The sequence below is a fragment of the Olea europaea genome, chromosome 6, assembly GCF_002742605.1.
Source record: "Olea europaea var. sylvestris chromosome 6, O_europaea_v1, whole genome shotgun sequence".
Taxonomy (NCBI): Eukaryota; Viridiplantae; Streptophyta; class Magnoliopsida; order Lamiales; family Oleaceae; genus Olea; species Olea europaea.
In genome coordinates, this window is record NC_036242.1 from 16462946 (window position 1) to 16485351 (window position 22406).

The 22406-nt window shown below is 34.0% G+C and overlaps 1 long non-coding RNA gene across 2 annotated transcripts; it reads left to right on the forward strand.

Moving 5' to 3' along the window:
• Positions 1-5832: 5832 nt before the first annotated feature.
• LOC111396010 lies at positions 5833-17836 on the forward strand. Of its 2 annotated transcripts, XR_002702906.1 has the most exons (3): positions 5833-7010; positions 12744-17446; positions 17547-17836. It is a non-coding gene; the product is annotated as an uncharacterized LOC111396010 (long non-coding RNA). The 2 variants fall into 2 exon arrangements; XR_002702907.1 differs by lacking the exon at positions 12744-17446 and having other exon boundaries at positions 5850-7010.
• The last annotated feature ends 4570 nt before the right edge of the window (positions 17837-22406 follow it).

The following is a 22406-nucleotide window of genomic DNA, read 5'->3' on the forward strand; positions in this document are numbered from 1 at the left end:
AAGTTTCAGTGGAAAAAATCGAAAAGATCTGTTTAATATGTATATAGTATCTATCATTTCAAAGTGTAAAACTAGGTAAAAAAAGGTCTTCTTCTTCAAAGACTGTATAATCAAAGGAAATTGTTGGATAATTGTGTCTAAGAAATGGGACCATGTCTAAGGAAGTATTTGTGTTCATTATGATAGTAACTTAAAATTTGAGCAAATTATATAATTTCCTGTTCAACGAAATTTTTATATAACTTCAAAAAATACTAGCGAAATCTCCAATTTTCTGTTCTAATTCGTATAAAATCTTTTCTTATCCTACAACTGTAGAATCTGTTAGTTCAATAAGTCTTTCTATTTTATCAGAATAATTTCTACTTGTACATGCCATGTCTTTAGAAATGGGTTTTTCAAGTGTATTTCTAGAAGAACTAAATCTGTCTAAACTATTATGCAATTTAAGAATCTCATTTTGATATTGACTAATGGTTTGTTGGGATGAAGAAATTTGATCTTCGAGGAGTTGTAGTCTTTCTTCTAAAGATTTAAATTTCTAACAACTTTGGTCTTAATTTCACAAAGTTGTATTAATGACGATGATGACGAATCTTGAGAGGGGGTTTGCATGGTCTATCTAATTCTTTTGGATATATGAAAATTAAATCCTATCATTTCTCTACAAAAATTTAAAGCTTCTTCAAGGTATAATATGCCTTGAAAAGGGGGTCGGAAAATCTTTCTACTTGTTGTAGTGTGTGTGTGTGTGTGTGTATATATATATATATATATATATATATATATATATATATATATATATATATATATATATCAGGCTTTCTACCTTTAATTACTGCAAAGAAACTAAAATTTTTGCTTTCCACTTGATAATGAATCTATCTAAAATGGTTATATTGGTTTAGAGTCACGTGTCATCCAGAGATTATCCAGTAGACAACGTTCCCTTTCTAGTAGTCTTTCTAAATTATTTCCTCTAATTAAATCTTTGAGGGGCCACCCTCAAAGTGACATTTCCAAAGTTCATCATCCTTTGATCCATTTATACCATGAAGATAATGAGTTAGAAAATTAATAACTAGCCTACTTAAATTATATGCTAAAATATTATTTTTTCTGTCAGTACGTTCTATATTAATTTTAGGGAAAATCACAGTAGAAGCCCCAAACCTTTTAAACAGTAGCAGACTTTCCCCTAACATTTCATTTGTTGCAACCGTCACCCCAAACATTTTCAAACGTTGCATCTGAGGCCCTTTTGGATTGAATCTGTCCAAATTTCCGTTAGTTGACCTAAAAAGTGATTTTGACCAGAAAAATTAATTTTGACCACATTTTACTCAATTTTATAAGGGTAAAATAGTAATTTAATATTTTATCCACCACTTTCCCTCCCTCCCTCTCCCCCCCCCTCTTTCCTATCTTTTTTGTCAACTTAATCTGTAATTAAACTAGTGGTTAAAGCAAAACCCCTTTGTGTAAAGTCGTTATTAGCTTCTGAACGAGACATCGTGCAAGCTCTGGTTCGGCTCTTTTGTATGGGACCTATTGATAAAGGCCATCGCCTCTAACGGCTTCTGAAATTCAAATCGTGTTCTGTGGTGGGAGGAGCTGCCCTCAATTGACTGTAGGAGGTGGTAGCTGTGTGTGGATTTGTCGGAGAGGCAACAGTATGAGGGTTGCGAACTCTGTTTCTTGATGGCGTGAAGGAGAAATGGGATTAAGCCTTCCATTTGTGGATTGTACTGATGATCTTTTGTAATAAATTATGAATATGAAGTAAAAAAATTTCGATTCAATATTTATAGCTGCAATCTTTGGGGTAAAGTTGATTAAATGCTTGTCTTCTTCTTTCTTACAAAAAATGAGAAGAGATAGGGAAATGGGGGGGGGGGGGGGGGGGGGGGGGAGAGAGTGAGGGAAAGTGGGTGGAGAAAATATTAAATTACTATTTTGCCCTTTTAAAATTGAGTAAAATATAGTCAAAATTAATTTTTGGGTCAAAATCACTTTTTTAGGTCAATTAACAGAAATTTGGACAGATTCCATCCAAAAGGGCCTCAAATGTAATGTTTGAAAATGTTGGGGTGACAGTTGCAACAAGTGAAAGGTTAGAGAAAAGTCTACTAGTGTTTAAAAGGTTTGGGGCTTCTACTACAATTTTTCCTTAATTTTATAGTTGCTTAATATCTCATATAATTTTAACCATCTTTTATGTCTTATTTTATCAAAATTTCTCTCTTTAATAAATTTTACTATAGCTTCACAATCTATCCTAAATATAAATTCAGTGTTTAAAAATTATTTAAAGCTTTCTATACTATGTATGATGGCCATTATTTTATAATCTAAACTAGTTAAATATTTTCCTTTTATCTTGTATTTTTCGCTAGCATATCTACAAATTTTTTCTTCTTTTTTATCACTATATTTATTTGGTTTGGAATATAAAACTCCTCCCCATCCTAATTCATATCCATATGTTTCTATTATTTTATATTCACTATCTAATGGTAATTCTAATTGTGGTAATTTTTTAACTTCTGCTTTTATCTTTTTAACTAATTCTATATCTGATTGATTAAAATATTTTTGTCCTTTACTAGACAATTCACTATACAATGGTCCTACTTTCCTTCCTAAATCTTTCATAAAATGTCTAGCATAATTTAATATTCCTAAAAAGACTTGTAATTTCTTAGTTTTCTTCATAAAATTGTATGTACTATGTGTGGCTATAACTGAATCTTTCCTTCTCCTAAAATTATTCCTAAAAATTCAATTTTTTGTTCATTTATTTCTATCTTCTTTTTACTTATAATTAAACCATTTTCTATAAATTTATTCAAGGTTATATCTAGATGTTTCATATATTCTTTATAGTATTTACTATGTACTAGAATATCATATATATATATATATATATATGAAATCTGCTATGTAAGGAAACAAACTAATTTAGGAAATAATATGTAGCAGAATAATCTCTATGATCCCAAGAATCATGAGTAATACTTCCCTCAAAATTTGAACATGGAGGTCAGTAATGCTCAAGTGGTAAGTGAAATGGTGGAAAAGTTCTTTCCCAAGAGCTTTGGTAAAAATATCAGCCAGTTGAAATTTGGTAGATACTTATGTAGGAAGAGTAAGCCCAGAGTGGCAATCAATTTCAATATGTTTGGTGCATTCATGAAAAATAGAATTACGAGTGATGTGAAGAACAACGTCATTGTCACAATAGAGCAAGATATGGTGGGTTGGGACAATAGTAAGTTCATGCAAAAGAGATCTGAGCCAAACAAGTTCACAAATGGCCATGCCATGGCACGATATTCAGCTTCGATAGAGGAGCGAGAGATAACTATTTGCTTCTTTGTTCGCCAAGAAATGGGACTAGTGCTAAGAGCAATGAAAAATCCAGTTGTGGAGCAACAAGTCGTAGGACAACTAGCCCAATCAGAATCAAAGTATGCAGAAAGAATGAGATCACACTAAGCAGAATAAAATAGTCCATGTCCCGAAGATCCCTTCAAATAGCACAGAACATGAAGTACGGCCTGGTAATGTGAATTCTAAGGGTGTTGCATGAATTGACTTAACATATGGATGGAGAAAGAGAAGTCTGGGTGAGTAATAGTAAGAGACAGAATTCGACCCAATAATCGTCGATATGAACTGGGATGAGAAAGTATGGTACCGTCATCAGTAGTGAGCTTCCAATTTTGTTCCATAGGAAAGCTAGCTAGGCGTGAACCTAAATGACCAGAGTTGGCAAGGATGTCAATAGTATACTTGCACTGATTGATGAAGATGCCAAGAGGTGATCGAGCAATTTCAAGGCCAAGAAAATATACTTCAAGTTGCCCAAATCTTTGATTTTGAACTTGTCATTCAGAGAGTTTTCGAGGACATTGATAGTAGAGAGGTCATTACCTACAACTAAGATATCATCAACGTAAACTAGAACAATAGTAAAAGAAAAGCCAATAGTTCAGGTGAAAAGAGAGTGATCGGCTTCAGATTGAGTGAAACCATCATAGAATAAAGCAGAGGATAGTTTTGAGTACCAATTGCAAGAAGCCTGCTTAAGACCATAGAGAGATTTAAGGAGACGACAAATGCGAGTCTCCCCTTCTCGACCATACCTTGGAGGAAGTGACATGTAGACCTCCTCATCCAAATCTCCATGAAAGAAAAAGCATTATTAACATCAAGTTGATGGAGGTGCCAATTACAGGCTGCTGCAATTGCCAAAACACAATGGACAGTGACAAGTTTGGCCACAGGAGCAAAAGTGTCATGGTAATCAAGACCCTCAACCTGAGTATAACCCTTGGCCACTAAATGAGCCTTATGACGCTCAATGGTACCATCGGGATGGAATTTAGTTTTGAAGACCCACTTACAACAGATAGGTTTCTTATCTAGAGGCAGGGATGTAAGAATCCAAGTATTATTAGATTCGAGAGCCCGAATTTCAAGCTACATAGCATCACGCTAGTTGAAATGTCAAATAGTTTGAGAGTATTGAGTGGGGTCAGAGGAATGTGATAAGGCAGAAAGAAAAGTAAAATCATTAGCAAAAAGAGGATGAGTCGTACCTGAAGATGTGACTAGATCGATGGAAGACGTAATGAAAGGCAGGGTAGGGCAAATGTAGTTGGCTAAGCGAGCAAGAGGATGTATAGTACAACGAGGATGGGTAGGAGGAGCAGGAGTGGATGTTGGAGGGGAGGAGGAGATTGGAGAAGAAGTGGGAGAATCAGGGATAGGGAAAGGTAACGTAAGGGGGGAGGGAGAAAATTGGGACCATACTTGAAGGGAAAAACATGTTCGATGAATGTGACATCTCGAGAGATGAGAAACTGTTTGTGATCTAAATCATAAACGTGATAAGCACTAGCAAAGACAGCCAAATACAAGTAAATGATCATAGCAAGACATCTTCTGGTAAAGGCGTTCAAGGGGAGAAATGTTTTGTAGGGAGGAAGATGGGGTTCGATTGATTAGGTAGGCTGCAGTGAGTACACTTTCGCCCCGAAAGGTGAGGGGAAGATGTGCTTCAAAGTGTAGGCATCAAGCCACATTTAAAATATGGCGGTGTTTCCGTTCAGCAATACCATTCTGTTGAGGTGTCTCCATGCAAGTGTGTTCGTGAAGAGTGCCTTGCTCAGAAAAAAATGTTGGGTGGTGCGGGCAAGAAATTCTTGGCCATTATCAGTGTGTATGTGACGTATTTTGTAGTTGAATTGAGTTTGAATCATGGAAAAAAATGAACATAGACAGGATAAAGTTTTAGATTTAAAACGCATTAAATATAGCTATGTGACTCAAGTGTATTCATCAACTATGTTTAAAAAATAATGTGCAACTAAAAGAGAATTTGTATGATAACCACCCTAAATATCACAAGATATACGTTCAAAAGGCATTGAAGTTTTATTTTTAATTGATTGAAAAGGTAATCAAGTATGTTTTCCTTGATTATATGCATCACAATGTTCAATAACTTTAGGACGAGAAATAAAATGCGGAAGATTATGTAAGGAGGGATGACCCAAGCATTGATGCCATGTGTCAAAAGAAATGTGACTGGACGACTACAGGCAGTGACGAGAGCTGCCTTGAAGTATAGTACAATCCAAAGTAGTACAACGCATGCCAATCAGCATCTTCATGGTTAGGTCCTGAAGACACAAAAGGTGGGAATGAAGGAAATGACACAATTGAGTGATTTCGTTAGTTGACTAACCGATAACAAATTAAATTTAAAATCAAGTATCGACAAAACATTAGAAAGTAAGAGATGAGAAGATAATTGAACATTACCCATACGGGACACGGGAGCCTGTTAACCTGTGGAGAGAGAAACAAAAGATGGACAAGTACTAGTACAAGAATTATTTAGGGGTAAAGTGGTAATGTGGTGTGTGGCACCACTATCCACAACCCACGGTTTATCAAAAAGAGAAGGGCGAGCAGATGGACCTGTGAAGGAGAGAGCTGGGCCTTTGAGGAGTTCCATTAATTGGTTATGTTGCTCGGTGAAGAGACCAGAAATTTCACTCATGGCTAAGGAGTTGGCGGCGACAGAAACTTGATGGATAGCCAGCAAAAAGGAACCGACTGTGCTGCGTTTGCTCTTGGATGACTACCATTCTATGTACCCAATAACCTCAAAGCATTTGTCATGTTGATGGCCGGGTTTACCACATGCTTCACAGAGAGGAGTTTCGATGGGCCAGACTCGACGAGGACGAGGTTGAGTCCGCTGTGGCATCGAGCGGGCAATTAGAGTTGAGGCATCTGGTCGAGCTGGGTTTAATTGGAGCAAACGTTGGGTTTCTTCTTGATAGAGGGTAGCATAGAAATGAATAATAGAAAGGAGTGGGTCTGTGGCTAAAATCTGTGATTGAATTTGCTGAAAACTCTCGTTAAGGCCCATGAGAAATTGATAAACTCGATATGTGTCTTGAGATTCAACGAAGGATTTATGGGCATCACATGTACATGGATTGATTGGTTGCAAGGAGCCTAATTCATCCCATAACTCCTTCAATTTTCCTTAGTATGATGTAATTGATTTTTGTTCCTTGTGAAGATTGGCCAAATCCCAAAACTTTAGTGTGTTTGCTTTGTTAGAAATGGGTTTCTAGTTCTACCCATAAGTCATTTGGTGTAGCATAATAGAGAAGGCTACCTATAAGTAAGCGATCAATGGAATGGAGCAGCCATGACATTATTATGTCACAACATCAGTCCCAGAGTAATACTGCAGCAGAGTCTTCGGTGGGTCGTTTGATGGTGCTGAGAACAAAGCCCAATTTGTTCTTAGCATTCAGTGCTCGAGTGATTGGTCGATGCCAAGAAGATAATTGTCGCCACTAAGAGGTGTATCGACAAGAAATTGATTTGGTTGATCAGATGGATGCAGGAACTATGGAGATGAAGCATTAGTGAGAGACTTGTTGATGTCGAAGGCAGGGGATTCGGCCGCAGAAGCAAAGGTATGGATTTCGAAATCTAACACTCTGATACCATGTTATGTTTCAAATGGAATGAAAATAAACTTCATTGATTTCATATGTAATGTATATATATATATAGCAGAATAATCTCTATGATCCCTAGAATCATACGTAATACATTCTCAGAATTAAAAACAAAATACGTCCCTTTATCCATTTTTTAATATTTTTTTCCTCCAAAAGATTGTCCAACATCGAATTTCACCTAAACAAACAATATTTACACATGATTAAGTAATAATCCCTTGAATGTACTCTCTAATATTAATATTTAACAGTCAAAATAAATGTATAAATACACTTTTTTCGCACTTTCTACTATTATACTACATTGAAACGTGCAGATAAGCTCATTCTTTATCTTCTCATGCTTCTCTAAGATTCCCTTGTACCTCAATCTTGTCATCTACTATTTATCTCCAATATTATGCAGAATTATGGCTTTCTTCAAATTCAAGGAAATTGGAATTCTATCTATTTATTTTTTTTATTTTTTTATTTTTTAGACAAATATGGATTGTTTGCTATTTTTAGGTATTTATTTCAATTATCCCCTTAAGATTTGTTTTTAGTCAAGTGTAAGTCCTCACTACCTCGGGGAAAATATCATATGGATTCCAGCCTCTAAGTAATCTTTATATATCCATTAATTTATCCAACATTTACCTTCTTGAATCCACATCGACAAGAAGATCAAGAGGGTATGGTGATTGATTTTATTTCAAAGGGTGTACACCTTAGTCAGGGCAGCCAACTGGAACAACTTTGGCAAGTCACTAAACAACGTCAAATTTCATTTCAAGTCCAAACGACTTCTGTCTCGATATTGGCGTACCCGGTCGAATGTTTTAAAGGTATGAACTTAATAAATGCAGTTGCATCTTATGGGTCAAGGAACGACTTTGCTAAGTCAGCAATGAACACCATAACATTCTGAAAGGCTATTGCATGGTCCATTGTGCATTTTGATTGATATTAATATCAGACAGTAGCTACGCGTTTTCCGTCTTTGAGTTCATAGAATAAATTTTGCTGGTCACTAAGTGATATAAAATGATGTTTCACGTAAAATCGACATCAGTCTTGATATCACATAGACTCGAGACATTACAATCCTTAGAGACGTGGTCATGAATTTTGGGGTCTCACTAGAGCTGTTTGAAATGCCTTTGTATGGGTTTGTCGCGGGTTAGGAATGCTATCAACATGACCATCGATAGCATATTATGGTACGATTATTATTTGTGCATTTTCAGATTTTGATTTAATGGAACAAATTTAGTAGTCATTCGTGATGCCAAGTGCAATTTCAAGTCAATTGACGTTAGTCTCAATGTCTTGGGGACTCATCAAACGTTTCGGTGATATCATACTTATAATGTATTAACCACTTTCGGGCTCCCAGAGCTACTTTTCTAAAACAACAATGAAGTGCTCTTTGAATTGCATGATTGTCGTAGCATATTAAAGTATCGAATTTTTTAATATACCACTACAACAGAAGTAGCTTTTTACAGTATTCATTTACGGCGTGCATATAAAGAATGTTTTAAAAATAGACTATTTACGGCTTGCATTATATGTGTGCTGTAATAATTAAATTACTTACGGCATATATTATTGGCGTGTCGTAAAAGCTGAATATCAACGACATATATATTGGTCTTGTATTGTAAAAGCTGAATATTTATGTCATACATATTGGCATGTAGTAAAAAATGCCCAATTTTGAACTTGAAATTTCTTTTCCATTTTTCTCTTTTCCTTCTCCCACGTCTTCTTTTGCTTTTGCTTTCATTTTCTTTTCTTTCAAGGTTAAATCCACCAGTGGCCACCTAACTTTGTATTTACTGTCACTATGGCCACCCAATTTAATTTTATTTCATCGTGACCATCCAACTTTATATTTAATATCGCCATGGCCACCCAATTTGATTTTATTTCACTATGGCACCCAACTTCATAAATCGTTTCATCATAAAAACCTAATTTCGTATAACATTTTAGTATGACCATCAACTTCTTTTAACCATTTTCACTAATTTTAAAAAGGGTGAAACAGTAACTTTGCATTTTATATAAAATAATTTTAAAAGTAAAATAAAATAAAATTTTATTTTAAAAAATATAATAAAATAGAAACTTATTTAGAAAAGTTACTTAAAAAAACTAAAAACCTTATTTTATAAAAAACGTTAATTCAAAAATAAAATAATTATGTGATTTTTTTAAGTAAAGTTTTTATAAAATAGGCTTTTTGTTTTATTTTATTTTTCAAAATAAATTATTATTATTATTATTATTGTTGTTGTTGTTGTTGTTGTTGTTGTTGTTGTTGTTGTTATATAATGCAAAGTTATCCTTCTATCCCTTTTAAAATGTGTATATGAAATTGGATGGCCACGGTGAAGTGTTTTATGAAATGAGGTGACCATGATGAAATAAAATCAAAGTGGATGGCCATTGACACTTCATATAAAGTTAGGTGGCCATGATGAAAAAAATAAAATTATATGACCATGATGACACTAAATACAAAGTTGGGTGGTCGATCGCTATCGTCACTACGGCTTTGCTCTTTCTCCGAACCCAGGTAATTTGACAATTTCATAAATGCAACTCTAGTCAGTACTCCATGTTTATCTCCAGCATTTGGAAGGTTTCTACATTTTATCATCTAACTAAGGTTTTTGGTGTGTGGAATTTTAAATATGTTCTACAGTTTATGGGTGAACGCTTTTGCTTGGCAGGAACATTTCGTGTTTATCATAATAGAAACTGATTAGTTCCACATGCCGTGGAATTGTGCATGCGACCATTGTTTGCTTCTATACAATTAGTGGTACAATTGTTGGTCTTTATTTGATTCGTTTTATTTATTTTTTTTCTTGTGATTTCACATGTCCACAAGGAATTTTTCCTTTTTTCAATGTTTGGGATTTTGAACACCAATTTGGTTTTGCTTATGTGTGTAGGAAGGATATGAACAAGTTATAATATATTGATTTGATTGTGCTCTCATGGGAAGGCATTTGCTGAGAGTAATAACCTGTTCCTTGTTGGGCGCGAAAGCTCCAATAACACACGTTGATTCCAAACCGAATTTTTTAAGGAACGAGATTATAAGTCAATGTTGAAGTAATCATGGTCACACAACGAAACAAGGTTTAAACTGTAAAGAGGAACAAAAGGATTAAGGTAGAGAAACTATGTTTATTGAATCAACAATATGATGAATACAAAACAATCTAGCAATTGGCTTCTATCTATTACATCTAATAAAACTGACAGAGGAGCCTTGTATTTATAAGCCACCCTAGAAGAGTCCTAAAAGAAAAGAAAATATATTACAATTAGAAGACCCAATTTCAAAAGGATTTTGTTTCCTTTTGTTGGATGCAATTTGATTCCTTTTTTAAGTAAAAGTCTAACACGCATTTTCAAAAGACTCCTAACCAATTTCTAGGATTCCACTTGATCAAATTCTAAATCAACAGTAATCCTAACACATTTGAGTCACCAAACCTAACAATCACCAACTTGACTCAAATTTTAGTGCTAAGAATGAAACTCCTACATTTCAAATTCATCTGCATCGAAATTAATTGGCCGAATCTCTTCAACATAGTAGCCACTCCATATAAACCAAACACCCATCCTCTGTATAGTGTCCACAATCGACATCCGAACCCAATCTCCAGGGTTCCCAATTCCACCAACGAATTAGTATTCATCACACAGGGCTGAAGCACACCATGTAGCAAGAACCAAACCAGATGCTTGATCAGAACGGCCCTTGCTGAAATTGTTGCCTTCAACATCCTTAGAAACATCCTAGACATTACTAACATCGTCGTACCTAGGCTCGATGAGTCTTACCCAGCAATTGAACACAGTGTACCCATTGAAATTGGTGGCAAAGCCGGATCACCACCATTGTTACAACCCAAATTTTACTAGTCAAAAATCAAATATTGACTAGTCAAGGTTAGAGTTAATTAAGGACTAAAATGAAATTAAATATTTGATTAGAGTTTATTTTATAATTGGCAATATATAAGGGTTAAACAAGTTAAAGTGGGAGTTTACTTTTATATTAAGGGAAGTTAGAAGGATTAAATGTTATATTAAAATGGAGTTGAGGGACTTCCTTTGCAATTTTGAAAAAGTGGACCTTTATATTCAACCTTTGACCATTTTTTCTCTCAAAAATACACACACACACACTAGAGAAAACGAAGAGAAGTAGAAAGGCTGAGAAAGAAGAAAGAAAAAAAAGAAAAGAAAAAAGAAAAGAAAAGAAGAAGAATGAAAGGAAGAAGGGGGAAGTAAGTGTTGATTTCTTCATGTTTGGGTACATTTGTTTCATTTCTTCATGAGATTTAGAAGTGAATGTTTTATGGTATTATGATGTTAAATTTCTAGGGTTTGATTAGTTGGTTAAATTTTTGGGTTAACTTTGCAGATTTAGTGAAAGGAGTATGAATCCTTGTTTAAAGTGCTTGATGGATTAATTTTTAGTTGATTAAAGTAAGGAATATAATTTTTGGCAAACCCTAGACTTCTATTTGGGATTTTTTATTAAGGATTGTTGGTGGGAATAATTATATTGATGGAATACTCACATGAAAGCATGAAGTTGAGAAACAAGATGAAAGTTTAAATGGGTGGAATCATGGTTACTAGTTTGCATTAGATTGGAAAGTATAATTATTTTTATGAATGGGATGAAGGTAATTTTGGGTATAATATATATTTGTGAAGGTAGTAGAAGGTAGAATTAGCTCCAATTGATCAAAGGAAAATTTTGAAATATATTCAAGTATTGAGTAATTTAATTTAGCTATTATATCATTAGGGACAAAAGATTTCTTGTTTTAATAGTGGTTAAATTGGTTATTTTGTATTGTATTTCAAGTGATGACAAGGAGATCAGAAAAGCCTACCGACCATCTTAGGCTATAGCTTGATTTGTGAGTGGATAAAACTTATTTTTCAGAAAATAGTATTTATTAAATTTAAATTAGATCAGAAAATTTATTATTTCCCATAGTTGATCTGACAGCATGATTTTTAGAATAAAGTGAATTTATAATATGTTGTTTTTAAAGTTAAAATCATTTCAGTTAAATCTTTTGATCAGCGTGTTATATGAATGTTAAATATTTCAGCATATTTCAAGTTATTTTTTAAACTCACTAGAAGTACCTAGGTGATTTTACCCTAGTCTACACTTGTGTGAATGTGTTTCTACAGTGTATGACTCTATGTGGTTATTTTACCCACTTTGCACTGGTGTGAATGTGGTTCCACAGTGTATGATAAGTTATGGTGATTTTACTCGCTCTGCCCTATTGTGAATGTGTTTCCATAGTGTATGACCAGATAGCTCTACACACATATGACCAGAATATCAGAATTATAGAATTGAATAGCTTTGTCATGTATATCGGTACTAACCAATACATGAGTAAGGTTATTCCGAGTACATTTTTGGTGTGATTTTCAGTAGATTGCAGTTCATCAGTTTTCAGATTGCAGAATTTAGTCATTTCAGTTTAAAGAATAAATGTTTTAGCTTATGATACAATAAAAGAACTTTTTATTATATACCAATTTTCAGAATGTTGGCATATCTGGAAAATATATACTTATGAAATATCCACTCACTAAGTTATAGACTCATATTTTTATCACATTTTCTCTTATCAGATAGTAGCTGAGTTGAGCACCACTAGGCTAGTAGATCTATCGAGTTGAGCCATAGATTGTCAAGCATTGTATAATATATCTTATCAGTTTAAATAGTTCATATTTTGGGATAGACACATCTTTTGGTCAGAAATTAGTTCCATGTCTTAGGCCTGTTGTGTTTTGTATATTATACATTTGGGTATTGTTTGTAAATTATTGCAAAGGACGAATTGCCAATGTTATATTTGAATAATTGGTATTTTGTGGGGCCAGTGTACCCTATTTTAAACTATATGTATATGTTTGGGATATTGGATTATATTTTCACGGGATTTTAGTCCATATTTCAGAGAGAACTCTGCCAAAATTTTTACAAAGTATATCACAATCAAAGCAGGTCAAGGTTACCTTGATGGTGGGTCCGACACACTTAGTTGGTATCTACCATTGGTGCACGACATGTGTCGGGTCCATTATTGTAATTCAAGACGGGTCGTGTCAATTGGTATCAGAGCATGGTTATACAGTCAGCTTGCATTGCATTTATTTTGAATTCGTTCTGAACATATCATACATGTTTTGTAGTTGGAAGTAATGGCTCGAGGTAGTAAGACTCACAGACTCCATAATGTGCCACCTCAACCACAAGTTGCTCCTAATAGAGATGTTAGTAGAGTTGAGCAATCAATACAGTAAACTCATGAGTAGACACAAGGAAATGTAGCTCAGTCTAATAATATAGCTGATAGGACTGCCACTAATGTTGCTTCTACATTGTGCAGTTCAGATAAAGAATATAGCATCGAGCGAGCAACTAAATTAGGAGTTAAAGTGTTCACAGGTACAGCTGATCCAGCAAAAGCCAAATCTTAGCTGGTAAAGATCAAAAGAATAGTTTAGGTTATGGATTGTCTCGATGATCAGATGGCACGTCTTGCTACCTTCTTGCTAGAAGGAGGTATAGAGTAAATATGTTAATCCTTCTGTGATTTCATGGGGTGATTTTAAGGAAGATTTTAATGAGTACTACTGCTCTCACTCATATAAGAATGATAAACAGAATGAATTCTTGAAATTTGTACTGACATCTGCAGTGGCAGAATATCAAAAAAAGTTTATAGAATCATCAAATTATGCGGAGTTCTTGTAGCTGATGAAATTGATAAATGTAGAGGTTTGAATATGGCTTGAAAGAAGAGATCAGATCAGTGGATATAGCATCGGAGTATGAAAATTTTGATAAACTTCTAGAAGCAATTCTAAAATTTGAAAAAAGTATTTCAAAACGACAAAGCAGTCAGCAACTAATGAGGCCTAGTGTTAGTGGTGGTAAGCAGACATGTGTAGGAGCTTCTATGTTTAGACCACCGAGAAGGGATCACATAGGAGGTGGATTAGATGTTTCTACTTCTAGTAGCTTTAAATCCAAATCCCACAGAAGTCAGGGCTCGAAATCGAGCCAAAGATTAGTGCAGCAGCCAGGGAGTAGTAGTACTCATACTCAGGGTTTGTTCAGAGATCATTTACTTCAGGACATATTGATAGCTATAGTTTGTCAAATTTCCACAGTGTCAGTTGTGTGGAAAGTTTCACTCTGGAGACTGCTTTAAGGTCATTGGAGTTTGTTATCAATGTGGTCTAACTAGACATATGAGGAGAAAGTGTCCAGTTCGCCTTCAGCAGGTGGTACCTCACAGAGAGCATCTTTACAACCAGGTGGTATCTCTAGACAGAGAATACGTTGGCAGGTGGAACAGGTGCTTCTAGTGCTATTCAGTCCAATGTTGCTGGCAGTAGTGGTACTAGACAGAAAGGCTATGCTGGATATGCTAGGGCTCAGGGAGAGTTGTTGCTATGACTCAGCATGAAGCCAATGAGTCACCAAACGTGGTCATGGATACGTTATTTATGTTTCGTAAAAAAAAACTCGTTCTTTAATTGATTCTGGTGCTACACATTCATTTATATCTTATGCATTTGCTAATTATGCAGACCATGTGTCAGAACTGTTAGATAGTGATTTAATGGTAGCTACTCCAGTAGGAGATTCATTCTTAGTTGACTGTGTGTACAAGGATTGTGTGATTAGAGTGAATTATCGGGAGTTGAAAGCTAATTTGATTCAACTTGATATTTATGATTTTGATGTGGTATTGGGCATGGATTTCCTAGCTGCAAATCATGCCTTAGTTGACTGTTTTCACAAAGAGATAGTGTTAAAAGACCAGAAGAGCTTGAAATTGTTTTTAATGGTGAATGAAGAATATTACATTCATCTATCATATCCGCACTTGATGCTGGGAGATTGCTTAGGAAAGGTTGCGATGCATATTTAGCTCATGTGATTGATACTCTAATCATTAAGCAAATACTTGATGATATATCGCTGGTAAGAGATTTCCCTGATGTTTTTCCTGAAGATCTTCTAGGGTTACCTCTAGATAGAGAAATTGAGTTTATAATTGATTTGATTCTAAGAACTACACTAATTTCACAACCACCTTACAGAATGGCCGCAGTAGAGCTCAAAGAATTGAAAGTTCAGTTGCAAGATTTAGTTGACAAGGGTTTCATTAGACCCAGTGTGTCTCCATGGAGAGCACCGATCTTATTTATGAAGAAGAAAGATGGCACAATGAGATTGTGTATTGATTACAGACAACTGGATAAAGTGACTAGTTCATAATTCAGAGAGAACTCTGCCAAAATTTTTACAAAGTATATCATAGACAAAGTATGTTAAAGTTGTCTTGATGGTGGGTCCGACAATTAGTTGGTCTCTACCATCGACGACGACACGTGTCGGGTCCATTAGGGTGATTCGAGACAGGTCGTGTCAAACATTCTCCCTAGCAGTGTTCTGAATCGACTCAGAGCCCAACCTAAGATGTACTGTACCAAACTGAACTTCCACCATGATACTAAACTTGTCCAAATGTCTTATAATCGATTCTGCACTCCTCTACAAAATGTACAACTGGGATCTCCTCCGTCTCTCCAGTACAACTCGAACTCCCTTTTGAACCTTCAAGACTCCACCTCCTCCAGAGAATTTATACCCTTTTACATCCACGGTATTTAGCGAAATGAGATTCCTTTCAAGTCAGGAACATTCGAACCTGATCTAAATATTCTATGCAGCAACCTCAATCTGACTCGACCGATCTTAGCAATATGGCAAAATTCGTAGTTTTCCATTACAACTCTACCTTATTGAATAGCCTCATATGTCTGAAATAAATTCCTATCAGAACACATATGGTGCGAACATGTTGAATCAATAATCCGCTCCTCGTCAGGCATAGACTCCATATTAGATACCACAGTCAACATTACCTTTTTACTATCTGAACAATTCTCAACTACATTGGTTTTTGTCTGAATTCAAAGGTTGCACCCCACGATTTCAGTTAAATCACCTTTAGCCTGCAACATATCGCAATCCTTTCGAATATGTCCTTTTCTTTTGCAGTAGTAACAGGTCACATTACTAAATCTAACTCTCGATTTGCCTCTTCGTTGACCATTTTGAGATATAAGAGCTTCCCCATCCCTTGATGTAGCTCCAACCAAATGCTTCATCTTCTCATTTGAGTGCAAAGCATCATAGACATCTTTATAGTCAAACTATCTCGACTATACAAGATAGTATCCCAAAATAATGTATAAGACCTAAGCAGCGAACACAACAAGATCAAGGCAAGATCCTCTTCATCGTACTTAACCTCCAACATCTCCAAATCTGCAACTATTTCCTTGAACACAGCAATGTGATCTTCCAATGATCCTCCTTCCACCATGCAATGGGAATACAGCTTCTGCTTAAGAGCCAATTTACTTGTAAAACTCTTAGTCATACACAACTACTTTAGTCTAAACCACAAAGCAACCGTTGTCTTCTCCTTCAAGACATCTTCCAGAATATTGTTGGATAAAAAAAGATGAATCAACGACATAGCCTTTCGATCCTTCTACTATTTTTCCTTCGTTGTCCATCCAGCTGGCATCCTGTCAAAATCTCACAACGCATCTTCCAAATCCAACTGTGCTAGAACAACCCTCATCTTTACTTTCCACAACAAGAACCTTGTACTAAAATATAATTGCGGAATATCATACTTCAACCCAACTATCTCGAAAAAAATCTCAACCAATCCGCAGAGAATCAACGGCCTCGTTCTAACACCACTTGTTGGGTGCGGAAGCTCCAACAATATTAGTTGATTCCAAATCAGATTTGAAGGAACGAGATTATAAGACAATATTGAAGTAAACAAGATCACACAACGAAAAAAGGTTTAAATTGTAAAGAGGAACAAAAGGATTAACGCAGAGAAATGATGTTTATTGAATCAACAATATGGAGAATACAAAGCAATCTAGCAGTTGGCTTAGAATTGACAGAAGAGCCTTGTATTTAGAGGCCAACCTTATAAGAGCCCTAAAAGGCAAGAAAATATATTAAAATTAGGAGACCCATTTTAACAGGATTTTGTTTCCTTTTGTTGGATGCAATTAGATTCCATTTCTAAGTAAAAATCTAACACGAATCTTCAAAAGACTCCTAACCAATTTCTAGGATTCCACTTGATCAAATTCTAAATCAACAATAATCCTAACACATTTGAGTCACCAACCCTAACATTCCTGAGCCAAAGGGAACGATAGATTCATTGGCAGTATTGACGCAAAAGTTTGGAAGGAGAGATAGTGACATGAAGGTGAAATCCTCCAACACATTAGAAAAAATTGTTTGAGTAATTAGCTATATTGTCAATTCAATTATATACTGATGTTAAGGAATTCTTTTGATTGAAACAGAGCAGACTACTTTAAGAGAGCTATGGAGCTGAAGGATGCAGAGGCCTTGAACAAATACGCAAACTTCCTCCAGTAGGCGAAGAAGGATCTTTGGGCTGCCGAGGAAACCTACTTGGAAACCATTGAATAATGAAGTTTCCACGTGCTCAAACATTTAGTGCAATGGCAAACTTTTTGAGTTGGCTAGTGACGTTATTAAAATCATTTAGATATACTCTACATTTTGACATATATTATTAAATTTTACTTAATATTTTTTTGTTGAAATTATGGAAAATATGATTTGATAGTAATCACGTCAATAAATAATATAAAATAGTAAATAGACTACTTTAATGTATTTTTTTTTATGGTGTCCATATGTATGCTTTAATGGCATGCTTTGTGTGCCATAAAAAGTGAATTAATGGCGTCCAGTTCATTTTTTATGGCATGCATTGTATGACGTAAAAAAATGTGAATATTTACTGCATGACTTTATATGGTATGCAAATGTATGCCGTAAAATGCAGGCCGTAAAAAGTAAGTTTTGTAAAGTTTCCAATTGTTGCCTGCTCATTTTCCCTTTTTGAGTTTAAATCTTGGAAAGTCGCCAAGTGACGCCTACTACAGTTTAATGTCCAATAAACATTTGTCCAAAAATAGTGTACCCTACAGAATATTTAGATGGTACGATCCTTCGCGTTTAGATCCTCTGGTTCTCAAGATGACTTTACTAATTCAGCAATGAACACTCGAATATTGTTGACTTTCAATTGGTGAGGACTGTCCTCATCAACCCTAGTCTTTGGGGACTCTACTTAACCAACCCTATGTTTAATGGTTATAGTATCCACTGGTCGTACACCTAATTGGTAAAACCTTATGATTTTGATATTTTATCAAATTTTTATGCAAATGCTATGGGCTTATGAAGCTGTCCTGACATTGGCAAATATAAGAAAGGATTAGACGAGGGCCTCTAGCATGCCGAATTGACAGTTGGCAGATAACCTGAAGCAAAAGATATTATTGTTAACATTGATAGTCCTCGAGTGAGTATATATGTGCATTTTATATTTACTAGTGGTGTATCCTGCGTTGCACAATAACTGTTATATTTTTGTAAGTTAACTTGCCCAAACAACAATATATTTTAGAAAATTTAAGCATACCATTATTTATACTTAGCATGAATGATTATAAATATATACATTAAAATAAAAAGGTTACATTGTTGAAACAATCTATTTCGAATTTTTATAAAATAAAAAGGACAATAAGTTGCATATCAAGATGCTATCGAAACAGCAATATGTTTAAACTAAATAGAAAATCATATGGTACAACATAAAATACTTAGTTGCTCTCATCACATCCAAGAAGACGTGAGAATTGGCACAAGTAGTTTCAAAGTTTTCTTTAGTGATTTTCAGAACTATATGCTTGTTTGTTGCAATGTACATGTAAGAATGATACATACAATCCTTGAACATATGAAAGTGTCTTGATTGTGGCTATCGCCTTTCGAGGTTTTGAAGGAAGCTTTATCGCTAATACAATCTAATATAGTCCAAAGATAGGAAACAAAATAAAGACTTTGAACAATTATATAAATAAAAATTATATAATTTATATAATGTGCAACACCATCATCTTTCTTTCTGTGCATAGAATTATATCATCCATCACATGGAAATTATGTCGTGAGCCATGACTATGAAGAAAATTTTATCAATAGGAATTTGTAAGTCAGTTCCATGAATGCGTCAAATTTGATGAGCTCTGCAAAGCCAATTGAGTCATGACAAAAATTGCTTGTTAATGAATTGATAAAATTACTTTAAAATGGTAAATCATAAAAAGAAAGAACTTCACCCCAAGAAGAAATATATTAAAAAGGATTACAGGACAATAACTCATCCATTCCCACAAATTCGGTAGCAATGTACCTTTCATATTCAAAAGTAACTTAAGCAAGTTTTTTCTGTAGAACTTTATGAAGAAAAATCAGATAAATGGTTGATTCATAGAATTAGATAATACAATTTATGTTATAATGCATCATGAGTTCTAATTTTAGTAAAATCCAAGTAACAGTATATACAATTAAGGCTAATGTTTAAGTTTGCTCCAAATATAAGAAACTTATGATATTTCACAAACATGTTCATGTGGATACAAATAATGTAAATTAAAATAGAAAAATATACAAGATAAACGACATGTCTTCATGTTCACACATCCTCACTACATAAAAGAAATTATTCGGATTTGCAATTGATTATATAAAGAATCATATTCACAAAAAAAATTCTCTCTTGTATAAGTATAGTTGGAACAATGCATAATAATAATAATAATAATAATAATAATAATAATAATAATAATAATAATAATAATAATAATAATTATTATTATTATTATTATTATTATTATTATTATTATTATCATCATCATCATCATCATCATCATCATCATCATCATCATCATCATCATAACAGACAAATAATAAAGCAATTGAATATCCAATGTGAAGTATACATAAAATTACATATATCATTGTTAATATTATAGCGCGAAGCAAGATCATATCTATGCAAAATCAACATTATATTTTTAATTATTCACACGGACCCACTTGCTCTTAGAGAGTGCATTAGACTTGCTTTTATCTAAGAGCAAATTAAAAATTTTGTAGGAAGGGACATGGATGACTTTGCTTGGATACATATTGCAAGTACTTTACATACTTGTTTTCAGATATCAAAAGGTCAAAAGATCTTTTATTAGCATAAGAATCTATCAGAAGATTAAGAAATGCAATATAAATAATTGCATGAATAATAAAAAAGATTATACAAAAGGGCAAAATATGAGCCTCATTAATTCCATACTATTTATCGACTTCAATATGAATAAAACTTTTCAAATGATCAATTGCAAATGTGAATATTTTGTAGAAGATTAGTGCCCCAATAATTCAAGTCCACGTTTTTTTGCATAAGGCAGATAGCTGAATGCCTCTTAGGACAAACCTAAGATATAAAATTTATCAAGAATGAAACTTGCAAATAAATTGGCAAAGCACATTTGTGCCTAATTTTTTCATCTCTCTCATCCATAGGATTTTACTGACCAACATGACAATTTTCAAAATTTGAAAATGAAGAAAATCTACTTACTAGTCTCACTTAAACATATGTCTAAACTTTGATCCCTTTCGTGATCTTATATCTTTAGTTTTCCTAGAACAGAGAAGGAAAATGAGTTTTCTGTGTAAAAGAAAAGTGTGAAGTGTTCGTAAGTAAATTTGAAATTTAAGATTATAAATTGAGACAAAAATGTACTGTAATACATGTTAATTAAAGAATTATGTCTCAATGTGAAATCATGTTGGAATATAGAGTTTGAACCTCTTACAAAGTAATCATCACTAAGTTTAGAAAGAAATCTCCCGAAAGCATAACATAATTTAAAAGAACAATCAAATAAATTGACAGAAATATCGTCGTTGGTTTGAACTATATAATGTTCATTTTGTGGCTACAAATAAAAGAGAAGTTTTTTTTTGTGAAGATATTTGATTACTCTTTTAAATTATGATAGGCTTTCAGGAGATTTCTCTCTAAGTTTACTGATAAATGCTTTGGAAGAAACTCGAGGATTATCGTTAATATTCGACTCCTTAGACCTACCTGCAGAAAATGTGTAGCTTGATTAAGTAAATAGAAGTGTAAAAATGAAACCATACCTCAAATAGAAATAAAGAGATGAATAATTACACAATAGAGCAAAGATTGAGTGAGTAAACACCTTTTTAGTTGCACGAAGGTGTAGTTTTGAAAACCAAAAGTAAGAGACCAAAAGAAGCATCAAACATTTGAGTTATAGCAAAAATATTCTTCATATAGACTTAGAATATCCTACTTAGATTGTTGTGAAGATATTATGATTTGAAATCTATAATACATTTTTTTTTAAATAAAGGTCAAGGATGCTAGTCTTCAAATGACGATGATATAGCATTTAACGAAGTCCAAAATTAGGATTTCATTATATAAGTTAATTAAAAGTACTAAAATCAAATTCTATGACCACTTTATTCCAAAAAAAAAAAAAGGACAAATTGAGGGTAAATTTGAAGTTAAAATAATACAAGTAAATTAGAAATCCTAATCCTAATAAATTTAGTTATGCAATGTTCATACATAAGAAAACAAAATAAATGTTTGATAATAAGTAAATATGAAAGGTACAAATGAAAATGTACAACTCATGTAAGAGTCAAACTTCCATCGTGGCATCACACTTTGTACACCATGAACATGGGATTTCATCGTTCACAAATTCAAAGAAGCATGTATCACCTATTTGAAGTTGTTTCTCTCTAACATAATTTGCCCAACCTATTGTGAAACATCATACATAACCATTTGTTCTTAGATTTGTTCATACTGGCCAATTATGATGTGAACAATCACGGATTTGGACGTTCTAGACAAATTTTGGTAGATACAGTTGAATGAATGCCACAGGTGCAAAAAATAAATTATGTCCATGCATAGGAAACCAAAATAAATGTATGATAACAAGTAAACATGAAAATACACAATTCATGTAAGAGTCAAACTTCCATCGGCGCGACACTTTGTACACCATGAACATAGGGATTTCATCGTTCACAAGTTCAACTGCACATGTATCACCTCTTTGAAAATGTTTCTCTCTAACATAGTCTGTCCGACCTATGATGAAACATCGTACATAACCGTTTGTTTTTAGATTTGTTCGTATTGGCCAATTATGATGTGAACAATCATGGAATTGAACATTCAGGACAAATTTTGGTAGATACAATCGAGTGAAGGCCCTAAATAC